Source organism: Schistocerca cancellata, chromosome 1, assembly GCF_023864275.1.
Source record: "Schistocerca cancellata isolate TAMUIC-IGC-003103 chromosome 1, iqSchCanc2.1, whole genome shotgun sequence".
NCBI lineage: Eukaryota > Metazoa > Arthropoda > Insecta > Orthoptera > Acrididae > Schistocerca > Schistocerca cancellata.
In genome coordinates, this window is record NC_064626.1 from 322407001 (window position 1) to 322425848 (window position 18848).

An 18848-nucleotide genomic window follows, 5' to 3' on the forward strand; every position below is an offset into this window, starting at 1 on the left:
TGTTGAGGACATAGGGGACATCTGGCTTGGCGGGATGCTGTTGGTTACTTAGTGCACTTCTAGAACCAAATCATCAGAGAGATCAAGTCCCAAAAAGTCTATCATTCCATGAGTATAAAGCAGATGTCTCCTGCACGTTGTGACGCCATCCTGGATGAGGGCTGTGACCTGACCTTTGATCATTGTTATGTTGTTGCTGTAACTGTGAAGGCGCTGACTGCACATTTTTAGGGGTGGGGAGCCCAACCTCTGGTAAGTGTTCCACATGACGATTGTCGAGGTAGACTCTGTGTCCACTTGGAAGTCGACTGGATGATCATTTACAAAGACTTGCAGGGACAATTGTCGATCCTGGACAGGGAGTACCACATGAACATGGATGACCTCTGGATCCGCCATGACAAACTGCTCTACTAGGAAGGGGTCCAACTGAGCGTAGTCCACGTGCAACTTGGAGCAAGCTCGGCAGACCTCTGCTTTGTGACCTGTTTATGCACACGAAGCATATTTGGGACGCGAAACTGGCACTGATGGCTAGGTTGCATGAAGAAACAGTGAATGCAAGAGGACAAATGCTGAGGGTAGCAAGCTGAAAATGCTGGTTTACCGGGAGGAGAAAACTCCGCAGAGCGGAGAGGCTGCTGCGTTGGCAGTCGGCATGTGGGATGGGCGGCCTGGACGTGAGATGGAGAGTCCAGGGAGGCTGATTCACGGAGGGACCCCTCGAATTCCTAGTGATTGAAAGACAAGAGTCTAATGTGCGGGTCTTTCAACTTCAGTAAATCCGTCCAAAGCTCCTGATCTAGGGCATACATGTCTCGAATGAATGATGCGGCTTATGACACTTGACAGTTACTATTTGAACACCAAATACGGTATTCCCGAGAGATACCTTAGAGCGTCGCTATCCGTTTCCAATAAGATTGTCCCTGTTGCTTATGGCAACTGAATTTGTGCCGCGCCACCACAACGTACACCTGCAAGCAAAATTTCAATTCCTCATATGGCAGGGCATGCATGCACAGTTCAGGCTTTCATTGCTGAAGAACGCAGTAGACCTCCAGTCCACTACAGGCGAGGAGGAACGCCCGATGATGGGTGTCGCCAGAGATGCTATAAGCTATAAAATGCTGCCTGAGGCGGGCCATATAATTTGCTCAAGGTTCAATTTTCTTGTCAAAGACCGGAAATGGTGGAGGAACTCCATGGAGCCCTTTTGCAACGGATTCCATTCGAGAAGAGCGTTGCGCTCTATCTGCGGATGCTGCGGTAACGTCCGCCATCATGTTTACCAGCTCCTGCATGACGTTGCGTCAGGTCAAGATTGTTTTGCAGTAGGGAAGCAATAAGATCAGGCCTATCTGTTGACCTGCAGGGAGTAAAGGTCAAAAGAACATACACGAGACCAACTGTGTCCATTGAAAACTTCGTCGCCAAGCTGCTGTCTCATATAGTGAGATGTCTCAGAAACAGCATGCTCCAAATCAACAAGAGAAATTTTTTTTACAGCTCAACAGGATATTAGCCAGACGAAAAACTTCTTCTTATAAACTTAATACAAAACTCTCACAGATATCTATCAGGCTTTCGACTAGAGAACAACAAAGTTAATTAAAATGAGTGGATATAAAGACTACTCCAATGAAGCTTCCGACTGGAAGGAACGAGAATGTATTCGGCACCAGATGGCTGAAGGTACTTCTCTGAGGTGACATAGGACAGGTCCGAAGCACACTGTTGTGGCTCCATCTGGCTCTGATTGAAGGGCTAGTATGAGTTAGCCCAGAGCGTCGGCGGAGAACTGCCAATGCAATAAATAGCTAGTGCGTGGAGGTATACCTCCGTGGATGTGATTTGCCTTGGAGTTATACATGCAGGCGATACTTTTCCATCTACAGGGTTGCCAGTTCATCAGGCTACTACTCGTGTATGATACCCTTAGTCCAGGTCCTTTCAGTAACCTGCTGGTGTTAGTATGCCACCGTGACTTTAGAGGTCAGAACGCTGACCTACAATCAAGGTCTCCACCAACCCATTCAGTGCTGTAAAATTCTATAACTGAACTTCCTGCCAAATTAACATTGTATGGTGGACCGAGAATCTGGCTTGCTCTACCGACTTAGCTACCCAACAACGACTCACGACGAGTTGTGGTGGCAATGGTTGGTCATACGTCGCTAAGCGACACTATATATAATCATTTTATGTTGTATTCTGTTAAACTTTCTGATTGAGAAAACAGGTCCTATGAAATCTGGCATATTAGTTCTTGTTTTCCTCAGTTCTTGGAATGTGGTGAGACATGGCACTTGCAAGTCTTCGGCAGTGGGCTAACAATAGTAGAATTCGGAAAGGTTTCCCAGCAGAAGTTCTCAGTTTCCCAACAGAAGTTCTCATGGACAGAGGTCGCGCGAGTAAGCGGTTAAGTGTCTCTTAGGCCAGAGAGCTACAAAGGCGCCTTTCAGAGCTGTGCTAGCCATCAGGTGTCCGTAGAGGTTTGAACGAAGTCCATAGATACTCAAGGAGACGGAAGTAGGAGAGAAAGGCCACCGCTCTGTTCCCATTACCAATATGGGAAGTGAGCTGCACTTATGAGGCCAGATATCTTTCTGGCAATCAAAAGCTTAGGGTTGGTATTCAGCCAACTTCGTTTTGTTAACAGAGAATACAACAAACGCTGGATGAGAAAATTCTGCAGCCTTCCCCTGAATGCAGGAAGAGAGCAGGACATTACTATTTGTCATTGTATTAAACCTTGCAGTTTCCTCACCTCCTACGGTAATTTTGAGAAATGTGAGGGACAGTCTAGTCGTGGAGCTGTCGAGTTCTGGGCGAGCACACGGTGGTTTCTCCAGTCAAGTTTGCCGGAGAGTTGCTGTTCAGTGCACAAATGCTGCTAAACTTGCCTTTAGCAGGCTTGGAGTAAGTATTGCATTTAATATTTGTTTTTGCATTGCAAAGCTCACAATTTACGTCTGCTTCACAACTTGTGATTGCATTTTATCGTTATTTCTTTATCATACAGGGATCAAGGGTTGATGCTATCCACTATATACGCGTTTTGTGAGTTGCCTAAACTTTAGAAACTGATTTTCATGCAAATATACAGTCTTCCAGAGAGCATTCTAGTGAAATCTGCACAAATATAGTTTTCATTAATTTGAGTGTTATCACGCTGGTGATCTAGAGAAGACTAGAAATTGTTAGCATATCGCTATTTAAGTTTTTTGATGGAAGTAATTTTAAATAAATACAGCCTCAGTTTAAATCATAGTGATTGAGACCATATAAATTAGTGTATCTGAAAACAAATTTTCTGACTCCATCATAACATTATGATGAGACACTCTTACAAAAAATGAGTATTCTCAGTGGATTCTTGATCACTGAATTGCAGTCTCACTGTGATGGTGTTTCCAATGCCCCGTAATGAGAAACATACTGTTTTCTTTCAGTATTGAAGGTTAGATTGAACATTTTTAGTTAAATGAGTTTAATTAAATTTTTATTTAGCTGATATTGAAATTTCAGCGGCATTAGTAAATAGATGTGTGAATAATTATCAGCTTAACAGTTGTACGATTACGTTGGATTCTATGTGAGCATAGAATTAGTTTTTTGGTCTTTTGTGTGTTGAGTTGGCGTGTGTGGCAGGCAGCTTGCACTAACGACTGTTGAACACCGGTCGACTCGCACACGTACGTAAAACAGCAGAGATAGCCGCAACTTCTCATTGTCCTCAGCGGCTTTGCATCAATTTTCCTGAGAACTTCAAACACATTATCACCATTTTACTTGGTCAAATGCTTTTTCTGAGTCAACAGATCATATGAACGAGTCTCGATTTTTCTTAAGCCTTGCTACCAACATCGATCGCCAAGTCACAACTGCTTCTCTGGAGCCTTTTACCTTTCCTAAACACAAACTGATCGTTATATAAGAGACCTAACTTATTTTCCATTGTTCTTTATATTATTCTGGTCGGCAACTTATGCTATTGAGATGACAGTACGATACTTTCAGCACTTTTATGGCCGTGCTATCTCCGGCATTCTATAAAAGAACTTCAATAGTCGTTTGGTTGTCACTTGTTCCAATGATTTTACAAATTCTGAAGAAATCTTGTCTATGCCTTCCCTCTTATTTGATCTCGTCTTCGAACACTGTCTTAATTATACTCCAACTGTAATACTTGATTCACTATGTCTTCCACATCGATTACCATTTCTTTTCTATAACGTCATCAGACGCTTCCTCCCCGTCGTAGAGGCTTTCAGTGTATTCTTTCTATCTATCCACTCTCTCCTCTGCATTTAGCAGTGAAATTTCTGTTGCTCTCTTAATGCTGAATTTTGGCTTTTAATTTCATTAAAGGTTGTTTTGACATAACTGTGTGCTGAAACAGGCCTTCCAACCACCATTTTTTCCATTTATTTGCATTTTTCCTGCAGGCATTTCGCCTTGGCCTTCCAACTCTCTCTGTTTATTTCATTGCTGAGTGTCTTGTAATACTGCATTCCTGTCTTCTTCTGAACATTTTTGTACTTCGTTCTTTGGTCGATCAGTTGAAGTAGTTCTTCTTAGTTGTTCTGTCACACCTAATGTTGCTTCCATTTACCTGCCTCTTAGCTCTATTTGTCTGTCTAACTTCTTTGATTGGCCCTTATAGTGACGTTCACACCTCTTTAACTAAATTCCCTATTGTGGAATTCATTGTTGCAGTATCTACAGCCTTAGGGAACTTCAACGCGCTTCGTCAGTCCCTCTGCTTTCCGCACTCTAATTCTCCGAATCGATTCTCTAAGACTTCAGTCTACTCTTCATCATTACTAAATTGTGATCCGAGACTATATCTACTCCAGGGTATACGTTACAACCCAGTATCAGATCATGATGTAAGCAGCTGGTATCTTCTCGTACTTCTAGGCCTTCTCGTAACGCGTCGCCTCCTTTTGTGGTTTTGACTAGTGCATCTGCGGCTACTAACTGATTATTTATTTCAGAACTCAATTAGTCTTTGTCTTGTCAGTTAGTCTCAGTATAAACCCACATTCTCCTGTAACTCTATTTTCGATTCCTTCCCTTCTACAGTGTTCCAGTCACCCATCATAATATGATTTTCATTTGCCTTTACATTCTGAGTAACACATTCAGTATCATATTCAGCAAATCAGCAGCAACGCCGACCGAAGACTTCCAATATAAGAAGTCATCCTCATTCTGCGAATGGTCTTGCCAATGAGGACAGAAGAGCGGCACCTTCTTGCGTTAGGAGTGAGAAGCTGAACGTAAAAGGCGGAATAGACAACGTATCAACGGCTTGAGAATGCAGAAGGCAATGGAAATCACTAAAATGAAGACACTTGATGTCTGCATGTGGCCTTTTGTTGAAAAAGTACTATTATCATTTCTCCATTAGCAAAAGATTCTGGATTAATCCACCGTTCGGATCTTCATGACCGCTTCATGTTCTTAGGAAGTATTAAGAGTTGGGTTGCGTTGTTTGGGGGAGGAGACCAGATAGCGAGGTCATCGGTCTCATCGGATTAGGGAAGGACGGGGAAGGAAGTCGGCCGTGCCCTTTCAAAGGAACCATCCCGGCATATGCCTGGAGCGATTTAGGGAAATCATGGAAAACCTAAATCAGGATGGCCGGACGCGGGATTGAACCGTCGTCCTCCCGTTCGAATCGCCGGGAGGGTACTGCCAACGGGGAGGTAATCATGAGAAGAAGATTGAGTAATCAACAAAAAAGTAACACTGTACGAGTTGAAGCGTGGAACGTCAGAAGTGGTGGAAAAGCTTGAAAATCTGAAAAGGGAAACATACTAAGAGATTCACGAAGTAAATTTCACATGCATACTTTGATTTACCCATGTGGAATTATGTAATGGATAAGTCAACATTTGCCGACATTACAGAGTTAAAACGTTTCTTTATTTTGGTAATTTTTCATTGATTTTCTCTTCTTTGACTCGTGAATTTCGAAATTTAACGTCTAAGCTTATCAATACAGGAACGTTTATTTCACGTAAGTTTCCCTCAAGAGCTGCCGAACTAATGTTTTAAAGTTTCGCACCTGATAATGGACCCGTTGGGGCTGGAAACATAGTGTAGTTCAAATAAATACTATTTTTTGTGACTGAATGTGTTATTGCTCAAATTTTCTGTAGACTGCTTTCAGTTTGTAATCCTTTGCTATTGTATTAGGTCTGAAGACGAGTTTCTCCCGAAATCGAAACCTGTAATCGAAAGACTATTGCGATACCAGAAACAAGTATATTTATAAAATTACCAAATATGAAGCAACCAGTCGCAAAATCATGTTTTATTTATTCGCTTTTGCAAATCGCTTTCAACTCAGTAACAGCCATCATCGGTGCTACAAACACAAGAATAAAAATAATTAATAACAGTGACCAAATGAATAAATGTTCATGAAGCAACGTAAACCAATTAAATGCACAACGTAAGAGCCCATACGAGTTCTCAATATATCCTATCGAGCCAGTGTTAATTTTCTCATGTATGAAGTGCGCTAGCACTTTATTTTTGCATTTGGCCTTGTTTCGATAATTCGTTTGTTTCGTTCTTGTCCGTAATTTTCTTATCTCAACTTAGTTTACATTACATGTGCATTCAGCAATGTGGCGCAATTTGCCGGAAAAATGACTTCCTGAATGTCATTAACTGTACGCTAGATGGATGCCAACACCGTTTTACGTTTTGGCATTATGATTAACGTTTGCTCTTGGATAAAAATATGATGAATAATTTTTAAAAAATTTTTAAAATTTTTTCGATGGTGTGCTTCTATGTTTGTTCCTTTTTACTAATTTGTATAATCGCTTTTTGGCGTATATAACTGTACTATGTGGTTGACAAAACCTTTGTCAATATATCCATTTCACGTAAATATTTTAGTACTGTATTATTATATTTTACCTCACTTTGTATGTCGTAACTTTTTCTTCTTCTTCTCATTTTTATTTTAGCTGTATCTTTTCGCATAGAAGGCGGGATTGCTTTGCAACGCCCCCTTATGGTTTCTCGTTGTCATAGTCAATTCTCGATGTATCACTTTATGTTTGACCCCTGTTTAAGACAGTATTACTACTCAGAGCACATATTGGTTGAAAGGTAAATTTGTATGTACATTTTAAATGGTTTAATGCGTCTATACGCATTTAATTGGTTTACCTTGCTTTATGTACATTTATTCATTTGGTCACTGTTATTAATTATTTTTATTCTTGTATTTGTAGCACCGACGATGGCTGTTAATCAGTTGAAATCGATTTGCAAAAGTGAATAAATAAAACATGATTTTGCAACTGGTTGCTGCATATTTGGTAATTTAATGGTTTACGGTCGCTGCACGACTTGGGAACCACATGGAGCCCACCATTCATAAATATATTTATTTCAGCCGCGGCTCTCTTCACGTCTCCGAGTAAACTTGGCATTCTTGTGGTAGGGATCGTTGTTTTTCCGTCCACGGGCGTAAGCACAAGGAGTTCGTTTAGGAAAACAAGAGTTGGGATGGGAGAGTTAGGGAAGGGCAGCGGGTTGGCGCTGGTGCAGCAATAAGGCGCGCCATCTGTCGGTGGGGCTGGAGTGCTCCCCCCTCCCCATCTGCTGCTGCTGTGGCTGCGGCTTTAACTGGGGGAGGCACAGGACCGCCTAATCTGACCGCACTGTTTTTATACGCACGTGCAATATTGCGCTGCGGATACTTCGTTAGTCCGGCGTTGCCAAATCCTTCCTCCCCCACTCCTGCTCCGTACGGCTGCCCCGCAGGTCCGCCGTTGCCGGCGCCGCTGGTGGTACGACCATCCTCTCGACCTTCATTAATCGGATCAGTGTTTAATTCCGAGTGCCGGGCATAATAACTGCAGTTGAGCGGGAAGTGGTGCGTTGTTCGGGAGCTCGGCCGCGGTCGTTACTTTAAGTCCAGCCGGCGCCCTGCAAAGCCGCTGCAGTTAACGGATGGGGTCTGCGGAGCGCCTGGAATCACGCAACACCAGGGCCGGGTGCGGCGGCTACACCCAGCCACTGGCTGTCGGGCGTGGCGCCCTAACACCGGCATCTCTGCGGAGGATACGTGCGAGGGGCAAAGGATCAACCGTCACCTCGAAAATAGGAGGGCTGTTTGGAAAGTAAGGTCCATTCGGTCGCGAAATGGAAACCACAATAAAAACCGAAAATGTTTTAGTTGCAACAGTTTGCAACGTCTTCCAACTACTTCGCTACATAGTCGCCGCACCGACTTAGACATTTGTCGTAGCATGACGTTAGGAAGAACTCCGCTAACAGCTGGTAAAATTGTTGTTCATTATAACACAAAATGTTTCGCGGCTTAAAGCCGCATCATCAGTTGCAACTACGTTACAACATCATTGGCATACCCATCGCTGTAAAATGCCGATATAATATAAAATAATTTGTCATTTGTCATAGTGCTGTACCAACTTTCCAATACCCTCGTCATAGAAGGCAGTCGCCTGTGCTTTTCGCCACATCTCTACGCTGGCATGCAGTTCAATGTCTGTGTCAAAATGTTTTTATAGCCAGCGGTTCATGTGGCAGAGACGAACATAAGCGGGAGCGAATTCCGGGCTGTGTGGTTGGTGATCTAACACTTCCCATCGAAAACCCTGCAGGGGCGTCTTCACTGGCCCTGCAATGTGTGGCTGAGAATTGTCATGATGAAGGAAATGCATGACAGGTACGTTATGTGGGGCTGCATGAAATCATGCGAAACTCGCAGCGGGCATCTATACTTGGCGGGAAACGCTATTGTTCTACGCATTTTTGCGTGTTCAGAACTGAAAAGAGCGACGGGACGTTATCGACAGACATATCAGGGACACTGCCCAACGCATCTGTTCATAGCTTCATCGGATTGTCGCTGTCGTTTCCACTCCGCGACGTATTGGACGTTACTTTCCGAATAGCCCTCGTATCACATTACGGCCATAAAACTTGTGGAGGGTTCCAGTCCTCCTTTACATATTCAACCTTAGATTATGAAATTAAGAACGAATTTTTCGCTCTTCGCTGATATAAAACTTCCTTGTACATTAAAACTGTGAGTCGGACCGCGCCTCGAACTTGGAACTTTTGCCTTTCGCGGGCAAGTGCTCTACCGACTGAGCTTCCTAAGCACGACTCACACGACCCCTACTCACAGCTTTACTTCCGCCAGTACCTCGTTTCCTGCGTCCCTGAGTCGTGCCTGGGTGGCTAAGTCCGCAGATCACTTGCCCGCGAAAGACAAAGATCCGAAATTCGAGTTCCGGACAGCACACAGTTTTAATCTGCGAGGAAGTTTCGTATCAGCGCACACTCTGCCGCAAGCGTGAAAAATTCATTCTGGAAACATCTCCCAGGCTGTGGAAAAGTCGTATCTCCGCAATATCCTTACTTCCAGGAGTGCTAGTCTTGTAAGTTTCTCAGTAGAACTTTTGTGAAGTTTGGAAGGTAGGAGGTGAGATACTGGCGGAAGTAAAGCTGCTGAAAACAGTGAGAAGTTGCGACTACCTCTGCTTTTGTACATACGTGTGCGAGTCGACCAGTGTTTACCTGTCGTTAGTGCAAGCTGCCTGCCACACTCGCCAACTCAACATACACAAGACCAAACAACTAATTCTATGCTTATATAGAACCCAACACAATCGCACAGCTGTTAAGTTGATAATTATTCACGCTGCTATTTACTAATGTAACTGAAATTTCTATATAAACGAAATAATAATTTAATTATACTTGTATAATTAAAAATGACCAGTCTAACCTTAAATGCCGAAAAAAAACGAATGTTTCTCATAGCGGCACATTAGAAATCCCGTCACAGTGAGGCTACAATTCAATGAGCAAGAAACCAATGGCAGTATTCGTTTTTTATAGGGGGACTCGGGTAATATAAAACATTTACAAGAACCAAAAGGGAAAAACAATGAAAGAGCAAGAACTAAATGTTCGGGTTAGAAAAGGTATAAGACGGGAATATTGTAGTTTGCCCCTACTGTTCAATCTATACTCCGAAGAAATAACTGACGAAAATAAAAGAAAGGATAAAAGAAAGAATATCAGTGATAAGGTTTTCTGATGACACTGCTTTCGTCTGTGAAACTGAGGATTAGTTACAAGACCTGGTGAATGGAATGAACCGTTTCATAAGCACAAACTGTGGATTAAAAGTAAACCGAAGAAGACGAAAGTAACGAGGAATAGCAAAAGTGAGATGAGTGATAGATTTATCATCAAAACTGAGGCTGAGGAAGCAGTCGGAATGAAGGAATTATGCTGCCTTAGAAGTAAGGTAAAACGTTGGACGAAGCAAGGAGGACGTATAAAGTAGACTAGCGCAGGCAAAGAAGACATCCTGGCAAAAACGAAATCTGCTATTAATGACAAAGATCTTTATCTGAGGAAAAAATTCCAGAGAACGGAAATGAACCGTGAATTGTGTAGAAGAGCGTGTGGAAAACAGTTACAAGAAGAACGGTAACGAAGACAGGAACTGTGTTAGGACATCAAGGAATAACTCCAGTGATACTTCAGGGAACTATAGAGGATAAAAACTGTAAGGAGAAGACAAACATTGGAACACGTCCATTAAATAATTAAGGACGTTGAGTTCAAGTGGTCCTCTGAGATCAAGAGGTTAACCAAGAGGTGATGGTCCACGTAAAACAACTAAAAAGACTGAGACGCCAAATAAAAGTGCGCTCAGTGTGGTTTCATAGACCACGTGGCGTTAAATTCAATCATATGAAATGATTAACTAATCAGTACTCAAGTAAACCGGACTGTAACTTATGTAGGTGCTAAACAAGCACAGGACGGTATGTAGGATCATGGTTCTCAAGAATGGAGGAGACGTGTTGAGATTAAAGTTTACGGAAAAAGCAGGAAAGGTGAAGGTATTGTTTAGTGGAAGCGTATGGAGAACATTATCTGTCGGAAACAATGTGCACAGATTGGTTTCGACGATTCAAAGACAACGATCTGGAGGTGAGTGACAAAATGGTCAGTGTGGTACACTGAAACTTGCTGCAACAGGGTCAAACGGTTAACTTTGAGCGCAATGAAGAACAATTGCTCTGTGTAAGACACGCAATTAAGAAAAGTAGTTCTGTTTCAATACGATGCCAAATAACGTGTTGCAAACGGGGTAAAGGAAACCGTGATGGAATTTTGATAAGAAGTTTTACCCCACGCATCATATTCGCCATACGTCGTCCCTTCAGATTACCGTTTGTTTCGGTCCATTCATCATGGCCTTTCTGAGTGACAAGTCACATCACATCTTTTAACGATCTCAAAAACTAGCTGCTTGAGTGCGTCACTTCAAAGGAAACTAAATTATTTAATCGCAGAATCAATATGTTATGCGAAAAGAGAAGAAAGGCTGTAGCTGCCGAAGAACACTACTTTCAGTAAATTATAATCTTTTCCACCCAGCAAATGAGTCAGAGGTTCCTGCCTTCCCCCTAGAAGCAGTGGCAGAGTTCCTAGAAGATGTCCCTATGGACATTTGAAAATAAATACTAGAGGCATTCTGTCAGTAAGCAGGTTGGCTTTGTTCAGAACTGACACACCATACTATTCCTCACTCTTCCGGCTAAAAAACATTATTTTTCAACATGATCTTCCTTACGTGCGGGGGCCTTACGGCACCTTACTGGGAGGGCCTGTACGGCCGCATGGTACTACACTACTGGCCATTAAAATTGCTACACCAAGAAGAAATGCAGTTGATAAACGGGTATTCATTGGATAAATATATTATACTAGAACTGACATGTGATTACATTTTCGCGCAATTTGGGTACATAGATCCTGAGACTTCAGTACCCAGAACAACCACCTCTGGCCGTAATAACGGCCTTGATACGCCTGGGCATTGAATCAAACAGAGCTTGGATGGTGTGTACAGGTACAGCGGCCCATTCAGCTTCAACACGATACCACAGTTCATCAAGAGTAGTGACGGGCGTATAGTGACGAGACAGTTGCTCGGCCACCATTGACCAGACGTTTTCAGTTGGTGAGAGATCTGGAGAATGTGCTGGCCACGACAGCAGTCGAACATTTTCTGTACCCAGAAAGGCTCGTAAAAGACCTGCAACATGCGGTCGTGCATTATGCTGCTGAATGTAGGGTTTCGCAGGGATCGAATGAATGTAATGTCCACTGTCCAAAGTGCTGTCAATGCGAACGAGAGGTGACCGAGACGTGTAACCAATGGCACCCCATACCATCACGCCAGGTGTTACGTCAGTATGGCGATGACGAATACACGCTTTCAATGTGCGTTCACCGCGATGTCGCCAAACACGGATGCGACCATCATGATGCTGTAAACAGAACCTGGATTCATCCGAAAAAATGACGTTTTGCCATTTGTGCACCCAGGTTCGTCATTGAGTGCACCATCGCAGGCGCTCCTGTCTGTGATGCAGCGTCAAGGGTAACCGCAGCCATAGTCTCCGAGCTGATAGTCCATGCTGCTGCAAACGTCGTCGAACTGTTCGTGCAGATGGTTGTTGTCTTACAAACGTCCCCATCTGTTGACTCAGGGATCGAGACATGGCTGCACGATCCGTTACAGCCATGAGGATAAGATGCCTTCATATCGACTGCTAGTGATACGAGGTTGTTGGGATGCAGCACGGCGTTCCGTATTACCCTCCTGAACCCAGTGATCCCATATTCTGCTAACAGTCATTGGATCTCGACCAACACGAGCAGTAATGTCGCGGTACGATAAACCGCAATCGCGATAGGCTACAATCCGACCTTTATCAAAGTCGGAAACGTGATGGTACGCATTTCTTCTCCTTACACGAGGCATCACAGCAACGTTTCACCAGGCAACGCCGGTCAACTGCTGTTTGTGTATGAGAAATCGGTTGGAAACTTTCCTCATGTCAGCATGTTGTAGTTGTCGTCACCGGCGCCAACCTTGTGTGAATGCTCTGAAAAGCTAATCATTTGCATATCACAGCTTCCTGTCGGTTAAATTTCGCGTACATAGCACGTCATCTTCGTGGTGTAGTAATTTTAATGGGCAGTGGTGTACTTATCTGGTCGACGTCAATAACCTCTATACAAATGACTAAATCACGTTGCTCCGAATATAGTATTTTAATAATAAGATATAACACTCTTATCCACCATGGCCCCAGCGTACAATTCGAAAATTCACTTGACGGAACTCCTCCAGGTTTTACTGGGCTCCAGTACCATCGCAACAGACACAGGCCAATTTTATCACTTGTGACGTATAATTTTATGTATATAAATTTTCGGTGCCTACAGTGTCACGTCTTTCAGTGTCACACAATTTTTTTTTAAAGGGGTTCACTTAAGACTATTTCCATGTGTTCGCCCCTCACATTTCTCCCTCATATCACAAAATTGTCGTCTGATGTAGTACAAGTGAAAAAATAAATTTCTTTTAAAGCACAGTTTCGTATATAATTTATATTCAAAACCTTATCCCTGTATCACAGAACAAATCCTACATCGAGAATACTTTACACAAGTTTAAGGGAAGAAATGCTTCCGATAATTATTACAGTATTTAAAGGACATCAAAATATTAACAGGCTGAAATCAATAAACAGTACATGAGACTATGTTAATAAATTCAACTGTAAAAAGCTAAGGAGCATATTATTAGCAAAATGAGAAATATGCAAAAGTGAAACGGCAAAACGAGCACTTCTCAATAGGGAGTAAATAAAAAAAATCAGAATGGCTGAAAGAGAGCACAATAAGATGAGCCATAAACGAATAAGAGCTAAGCAACTAAGCAAATAAGAGAATAGGCAAAAATGAGATGCCAACAAAATGAGAGCTTGCCGAACTCCGTCGGCACTTATATACGGTTGCGCTCTTGGCGGCACCTCGCGGCCCGTACGCAACACGCGGGCCTGCGATCGCAGTGCACTCTTAACGCTCGCGGCGGCGCGGCGTCTAGCTGCCCGTACGCAAGTCGTGCGATTACTGTCGCAGGTCGACCCTTATTCTATGACGTTACACACTCTTAGCACACACTGCACCACTGTAGCTTTCCTGGTGAAATACTGTCAGTATCTGCCACTAACAGATGTAGTTCACTAAAGAAAAGCAGACTTCAGTTTATGCTCTGCACTGTTTTCTAGACTTCTTCGCCATTCCTCCTCTCTGGCTGTGACCTGCTGTCTTCCTCAGGACACAAACAAAAGACAGCATCTGCTGCCCAGCTTGGCTTGTCCGCGTGCAGCTGGCCATGCCATGCGTTGACTGTTGAAACTGCTGAAATACCTCGCTGCTTGGTTTCACGGCGCTCTCTTGTCCAGCCTGCCTTGCCCACTGCCCGTCCCCGCGAGTTCCTTGCCCCTCACTCTCTTCTAGTCTGAACTGCTGTCTGTGGTGACTGCTTAGGCCAGCAACTCCAAATCGAAACACCACAAAAAACGTAGCGCTGCCCCGCGACTGGTCTGTCGCAGGACGCAGTGGCCTCCAGCGATGCTGCCGCTGGCACTCCGGTGTGTCGCTCCATCCCAGCAAACCTCGGAGTGGCGCAGTGTTTGCCACTGCGTTGCCACTGGCACCCTCTGGCTGGAATAGAACACTAGCCGCACGCACTGGCGACCGGCTGAGCTGGCAGGCGATAAGTGTGCCGTGGAATTCAGTTTCACGGAAAAAATGAAAATGAGCGTTTGGCGTCATTGGCCGGGAGGCCCCTTGTGGGGCAGGTCCGGCCGCTTTGGTGTAGGTCTTATTACATTCGACGCCACATTGGGCGACGTGCTCGCCGGATGGGGATGAAATGATGATGAAGACAACACCCAGTCCCTGAGCTGAGAAAATCCCCGACCCAGCCGGGAATCGAACCTCGACCCGTAGGGCGGCAATCCGTCACGCTGACCACTCAGCTATCGGGGCGGACAGTTTCATGGATCAAGCTTTACACTGTAGTGCGATATGAGGCGTCTTGTGTACGAGACACATTTTCAAAAGGAGGGCGTCTCTTTGCAGTGTTTGTGAGAGTGGCAGAAATGGTTAGCCATTTAGCGGGTATTTCTGGTCAAGTGACTCAAACTTAAAGCACAGATACATATTATGCAATGTACATTATGGTCGTTAATATCGAGTTGAAGGAAATATCTGTATGATGTAAAGAAATGAGTCGACTTCTTTCCCGTGTAATATGAGGCTGAATTCTACCCATATGACAACCTACATCTGCAGTGGAATCAAATTACGCCTCGTATATACAGTCTAGCATATGACATGTATGCAAGGTTTCACCCTTCTTACTATAAAATTGCTGAAGGAGAGGGAGGAGGGTGTCTACTCGGTCCACGTAAGTTCAAAGAGCTTTCACTGATCATCGTAATAGACTGCTCGAAACAGAATGAGATAATTAAGTCTGCATCTATAGATGTGCGAATTGAATTTGAATCATCGACAAATTTCCCAGAACACACTGTCGCGTATGCTCTAGTTTTACATGACCGTATGATCAACTGCTGCCCACTCACAGGTGTTGTGCAGCGAGCTGTATAAATGATTATGTACTGCTCCGTACCTAGAGCATTTCATAATGACATGTCACGGTGTGAACATCATTGCGGACGCTACGGGTTTCTATGACGGTGAGCGTACACATTCTGAATTGAGGTAGACTTCGACATTAGTTAACTTGCAACTGTCGAATATGGTGGAATCGTACCTCTTCTATCAGTCTGGAACGTAAGTATGATGAATCTGGGTGTCTCTAGATGGCTGGAGGTTTTAATACCCCATGTTTGTCTGCTCGCAGTCGGTAACACTGGCTACTCGAAAATCTCCCACGAGCGAAATGTCAGGGACAGAAATGTGCCTGAATTCAGGACTTTTAAAAGCTTCAAACGCTCCTCGTCTGATACACTGATGTGAAGCATTTTCCATATTATTGTGATCATATTATCCTCCTGAGTTCATACGTTCTAGTGTAAATCTATACGTACCAAGTTCTCTTTCACGTCTTCGGGAAACGTCTAATAAGAGTGTTGAACATCGTGCATAGCCTATAAACCGAGTCATTCTAGTTTTGCGTGGTACAAACTGGGTCCCTACCGTTTATAGAGAAAATCTTTGGGCGCATTCTGCTCTAGCAGTGGTTCAACGTTGATTTTGTTGCTAAGGAACGAAACAAAATTAAAACTAAAAATGAAAAAAATAGCTTTTAATTAAATATTTACACTCACTCAACGTTGTGGCAAACCCCCTCGGTAAATATAAACTTTGCTAAGGAATGTTACAGCATGGATCACCGAAACAAATTTCCGCGTAATAAACAGTCCCTCCGGAATCATAGCTAGCTTTACGTCGTGTGTGTGCTGTCCGCTGAAGGCATAATGGGTGGAAAATGCATTGAGATTAAATGCATACTGTGGTGGTTGTTCCATTTCCAGCACACAATGCCTACATTCGAAAGCCTGTCGTAGTTTGACACATTATTCAAAGTTCGCAGGAAGACAATAAAACAGGTATCTCAGAATATGACTGCAATCATTATCGCTTTCCGCCGCACAAAGTCCTTCGTCAATGTCCAAAAGTCATTGGCGGCATTTGGCGAGCAAAGCTTGGACGGACTGTATTAGTGAGCGTGACGAGACACGTTGTGAATGCTTTCTTCACCAAATGAGAACGTAGCCTTTGCATATCTGAAATTTTTAATGTTATAATCGTATTCTGTGACTGTTTCTAAAAGAGGAGGAAGTGCATAACATCTCAATCACTTTTTTCCAAAGGATAAAAAAATGTAATTCGGGATTACAGTGCATTCTAAAAGTTCACTAGTCAGCATGAGACCATGGTTTGCAGTATAGTAACAAAAGGAATTAGTTTACAAACAGAGCCCTTATATAAATTTCACATGTAGTCTGAGGAGGAGACTCGTTGTCTGCGAGCGGGATCTTTCTCTACACATTATGATACCTGTCTCCTTATACTTCGTGGTGTGCACGTCTGCAGTCCTCTTTTCTCGAACACTGATTAGTGAACCACTTGATTTGATTAAATTCAGCTGCAGACGGTTTGTGAAACAGCAATGTGCCCACTTATCTAAAGCGAAATATTATGATACGGAATATTCTTCATACTATGGTCAGTGTGTCAATAATAGACACGTGTGCTGTTTTGCGTTAGCGTAGACTAGCAGGTTCAAATGTTTAAGTGGCTCTGAGCACTATGGGACTTAACATCTGAGGTCATCAGTCCCCTAGAACTGCTTAAACCTAACTAAGGACATCAGACACATCCATCCCCGAGGCAGGATTCGAACCTGCGACCGTAGCAGTCGCGCGGTTCCAGACTGAAGTGCCTTGAACCGCTCGGCCACAGCGGCCGGCAGACTAGTAGGAAATAAAAAATTAACATTTGTGAGGACATGGAACAGAAAGATTTTTATTATACAGATCATTAATATGGGGCAGTGAAAGAGATAAAAAAAGAGCAATCCTGTGTAGGGAACATAGTATACTAATCAAGAAAATGCTCGACTGGCAACTTTTACGTTTCAAAAATGGTTCAAATGGCTCTGAGCACTATGGGACTCAACTTCTCAGGTCATCATTCCCCTAGAACTTAGAACTACTTAAACCTAACTAACCTAAGTACATCACACACATCCATGCCCGAGGCAGGATTCGAACCTGCGACCGTAGCGGTCGAGGGGGTTCCAGACTGTAGCGCCTAGAACCTCTCGGCCACTCCGGCCTGCTTTTACGCTTCACTTTATGATAACTTCATGGCTATGCGACCGAGTAAAGCATTCAGACTAAGCAGACATTCTGAGAAGCAATTTCCCTCTTATTTTCAAGATCACAAAGAGAATGACAGACTTTTGCCTGTAGAAACACAATTTCGAAGAATTTTGCCCTGCCTGATTTCTGTAGGATATTCGGTCAATTCGCCATTTCAGTGGAGTGTTGTTTCGAGCATTATATTAGCGCAGAAATTATTCTAGGCTTTCCAAGAAAAAATTGGCAGGCAGACTTTGAGCATTAAATGAATATCAGCGAAGGCCAATTATTACCCTGCAGTATGCTGGCTTATTATGTGCTAGAAATGCCTAACGTAATAGGCGCTGTGTCAGTTGCGCATTGCTGCAACATCTGCACGCTTGTAGACTTTATTCTGAAATGCCGTGGCACACACACACACACACACACACACACACACACACAGTCACTCACTCACTCACTCACTCACTCCCGCGCGCGGGCGCGTGGAATACCGCAGCAGGTATGCAAACATAGCACCGCAACAGCTGCACAAATAGTAATATTTCCCTACAGAATGTCTTCTGAGAGCATTAGAAACCACTTACTTTCATCTAGGCTGCGGTACAGATGACTGAATGGTGCAAAGTTGCATTCAGTGATGAGAGCAGCTATGTCTCGGCGTTAGTGAGGGTCGTTGGGTCTGAAAACAAAAGTGTTTTGACAATATATATTAAAGTCTGTCCGTCCTTGTCTTCTACATATACACGCCTACACACAACTTTGTATCTACACCTACATATATCGACACACACACACACACATATCTAATTACCTACATTTACATCCGCTTGACATTTCGGTTCTACTAAGTTGGCAGCACTGAACGTTGCACGATTTTCTTTGTGGATAGTAAGCTCCGTGATGGGAGAACAATTTCATCAAGGTTCAAATGGTTCAAATGGCTCTGAGCACTATGGGACTTAACAGCTATGGTCATCAGTCCCCTAGAACTTAGAACTACTTAAACCTAACTAACCTAAGGACATCACACAACACCCAGTCATCACGAGGCAGAGA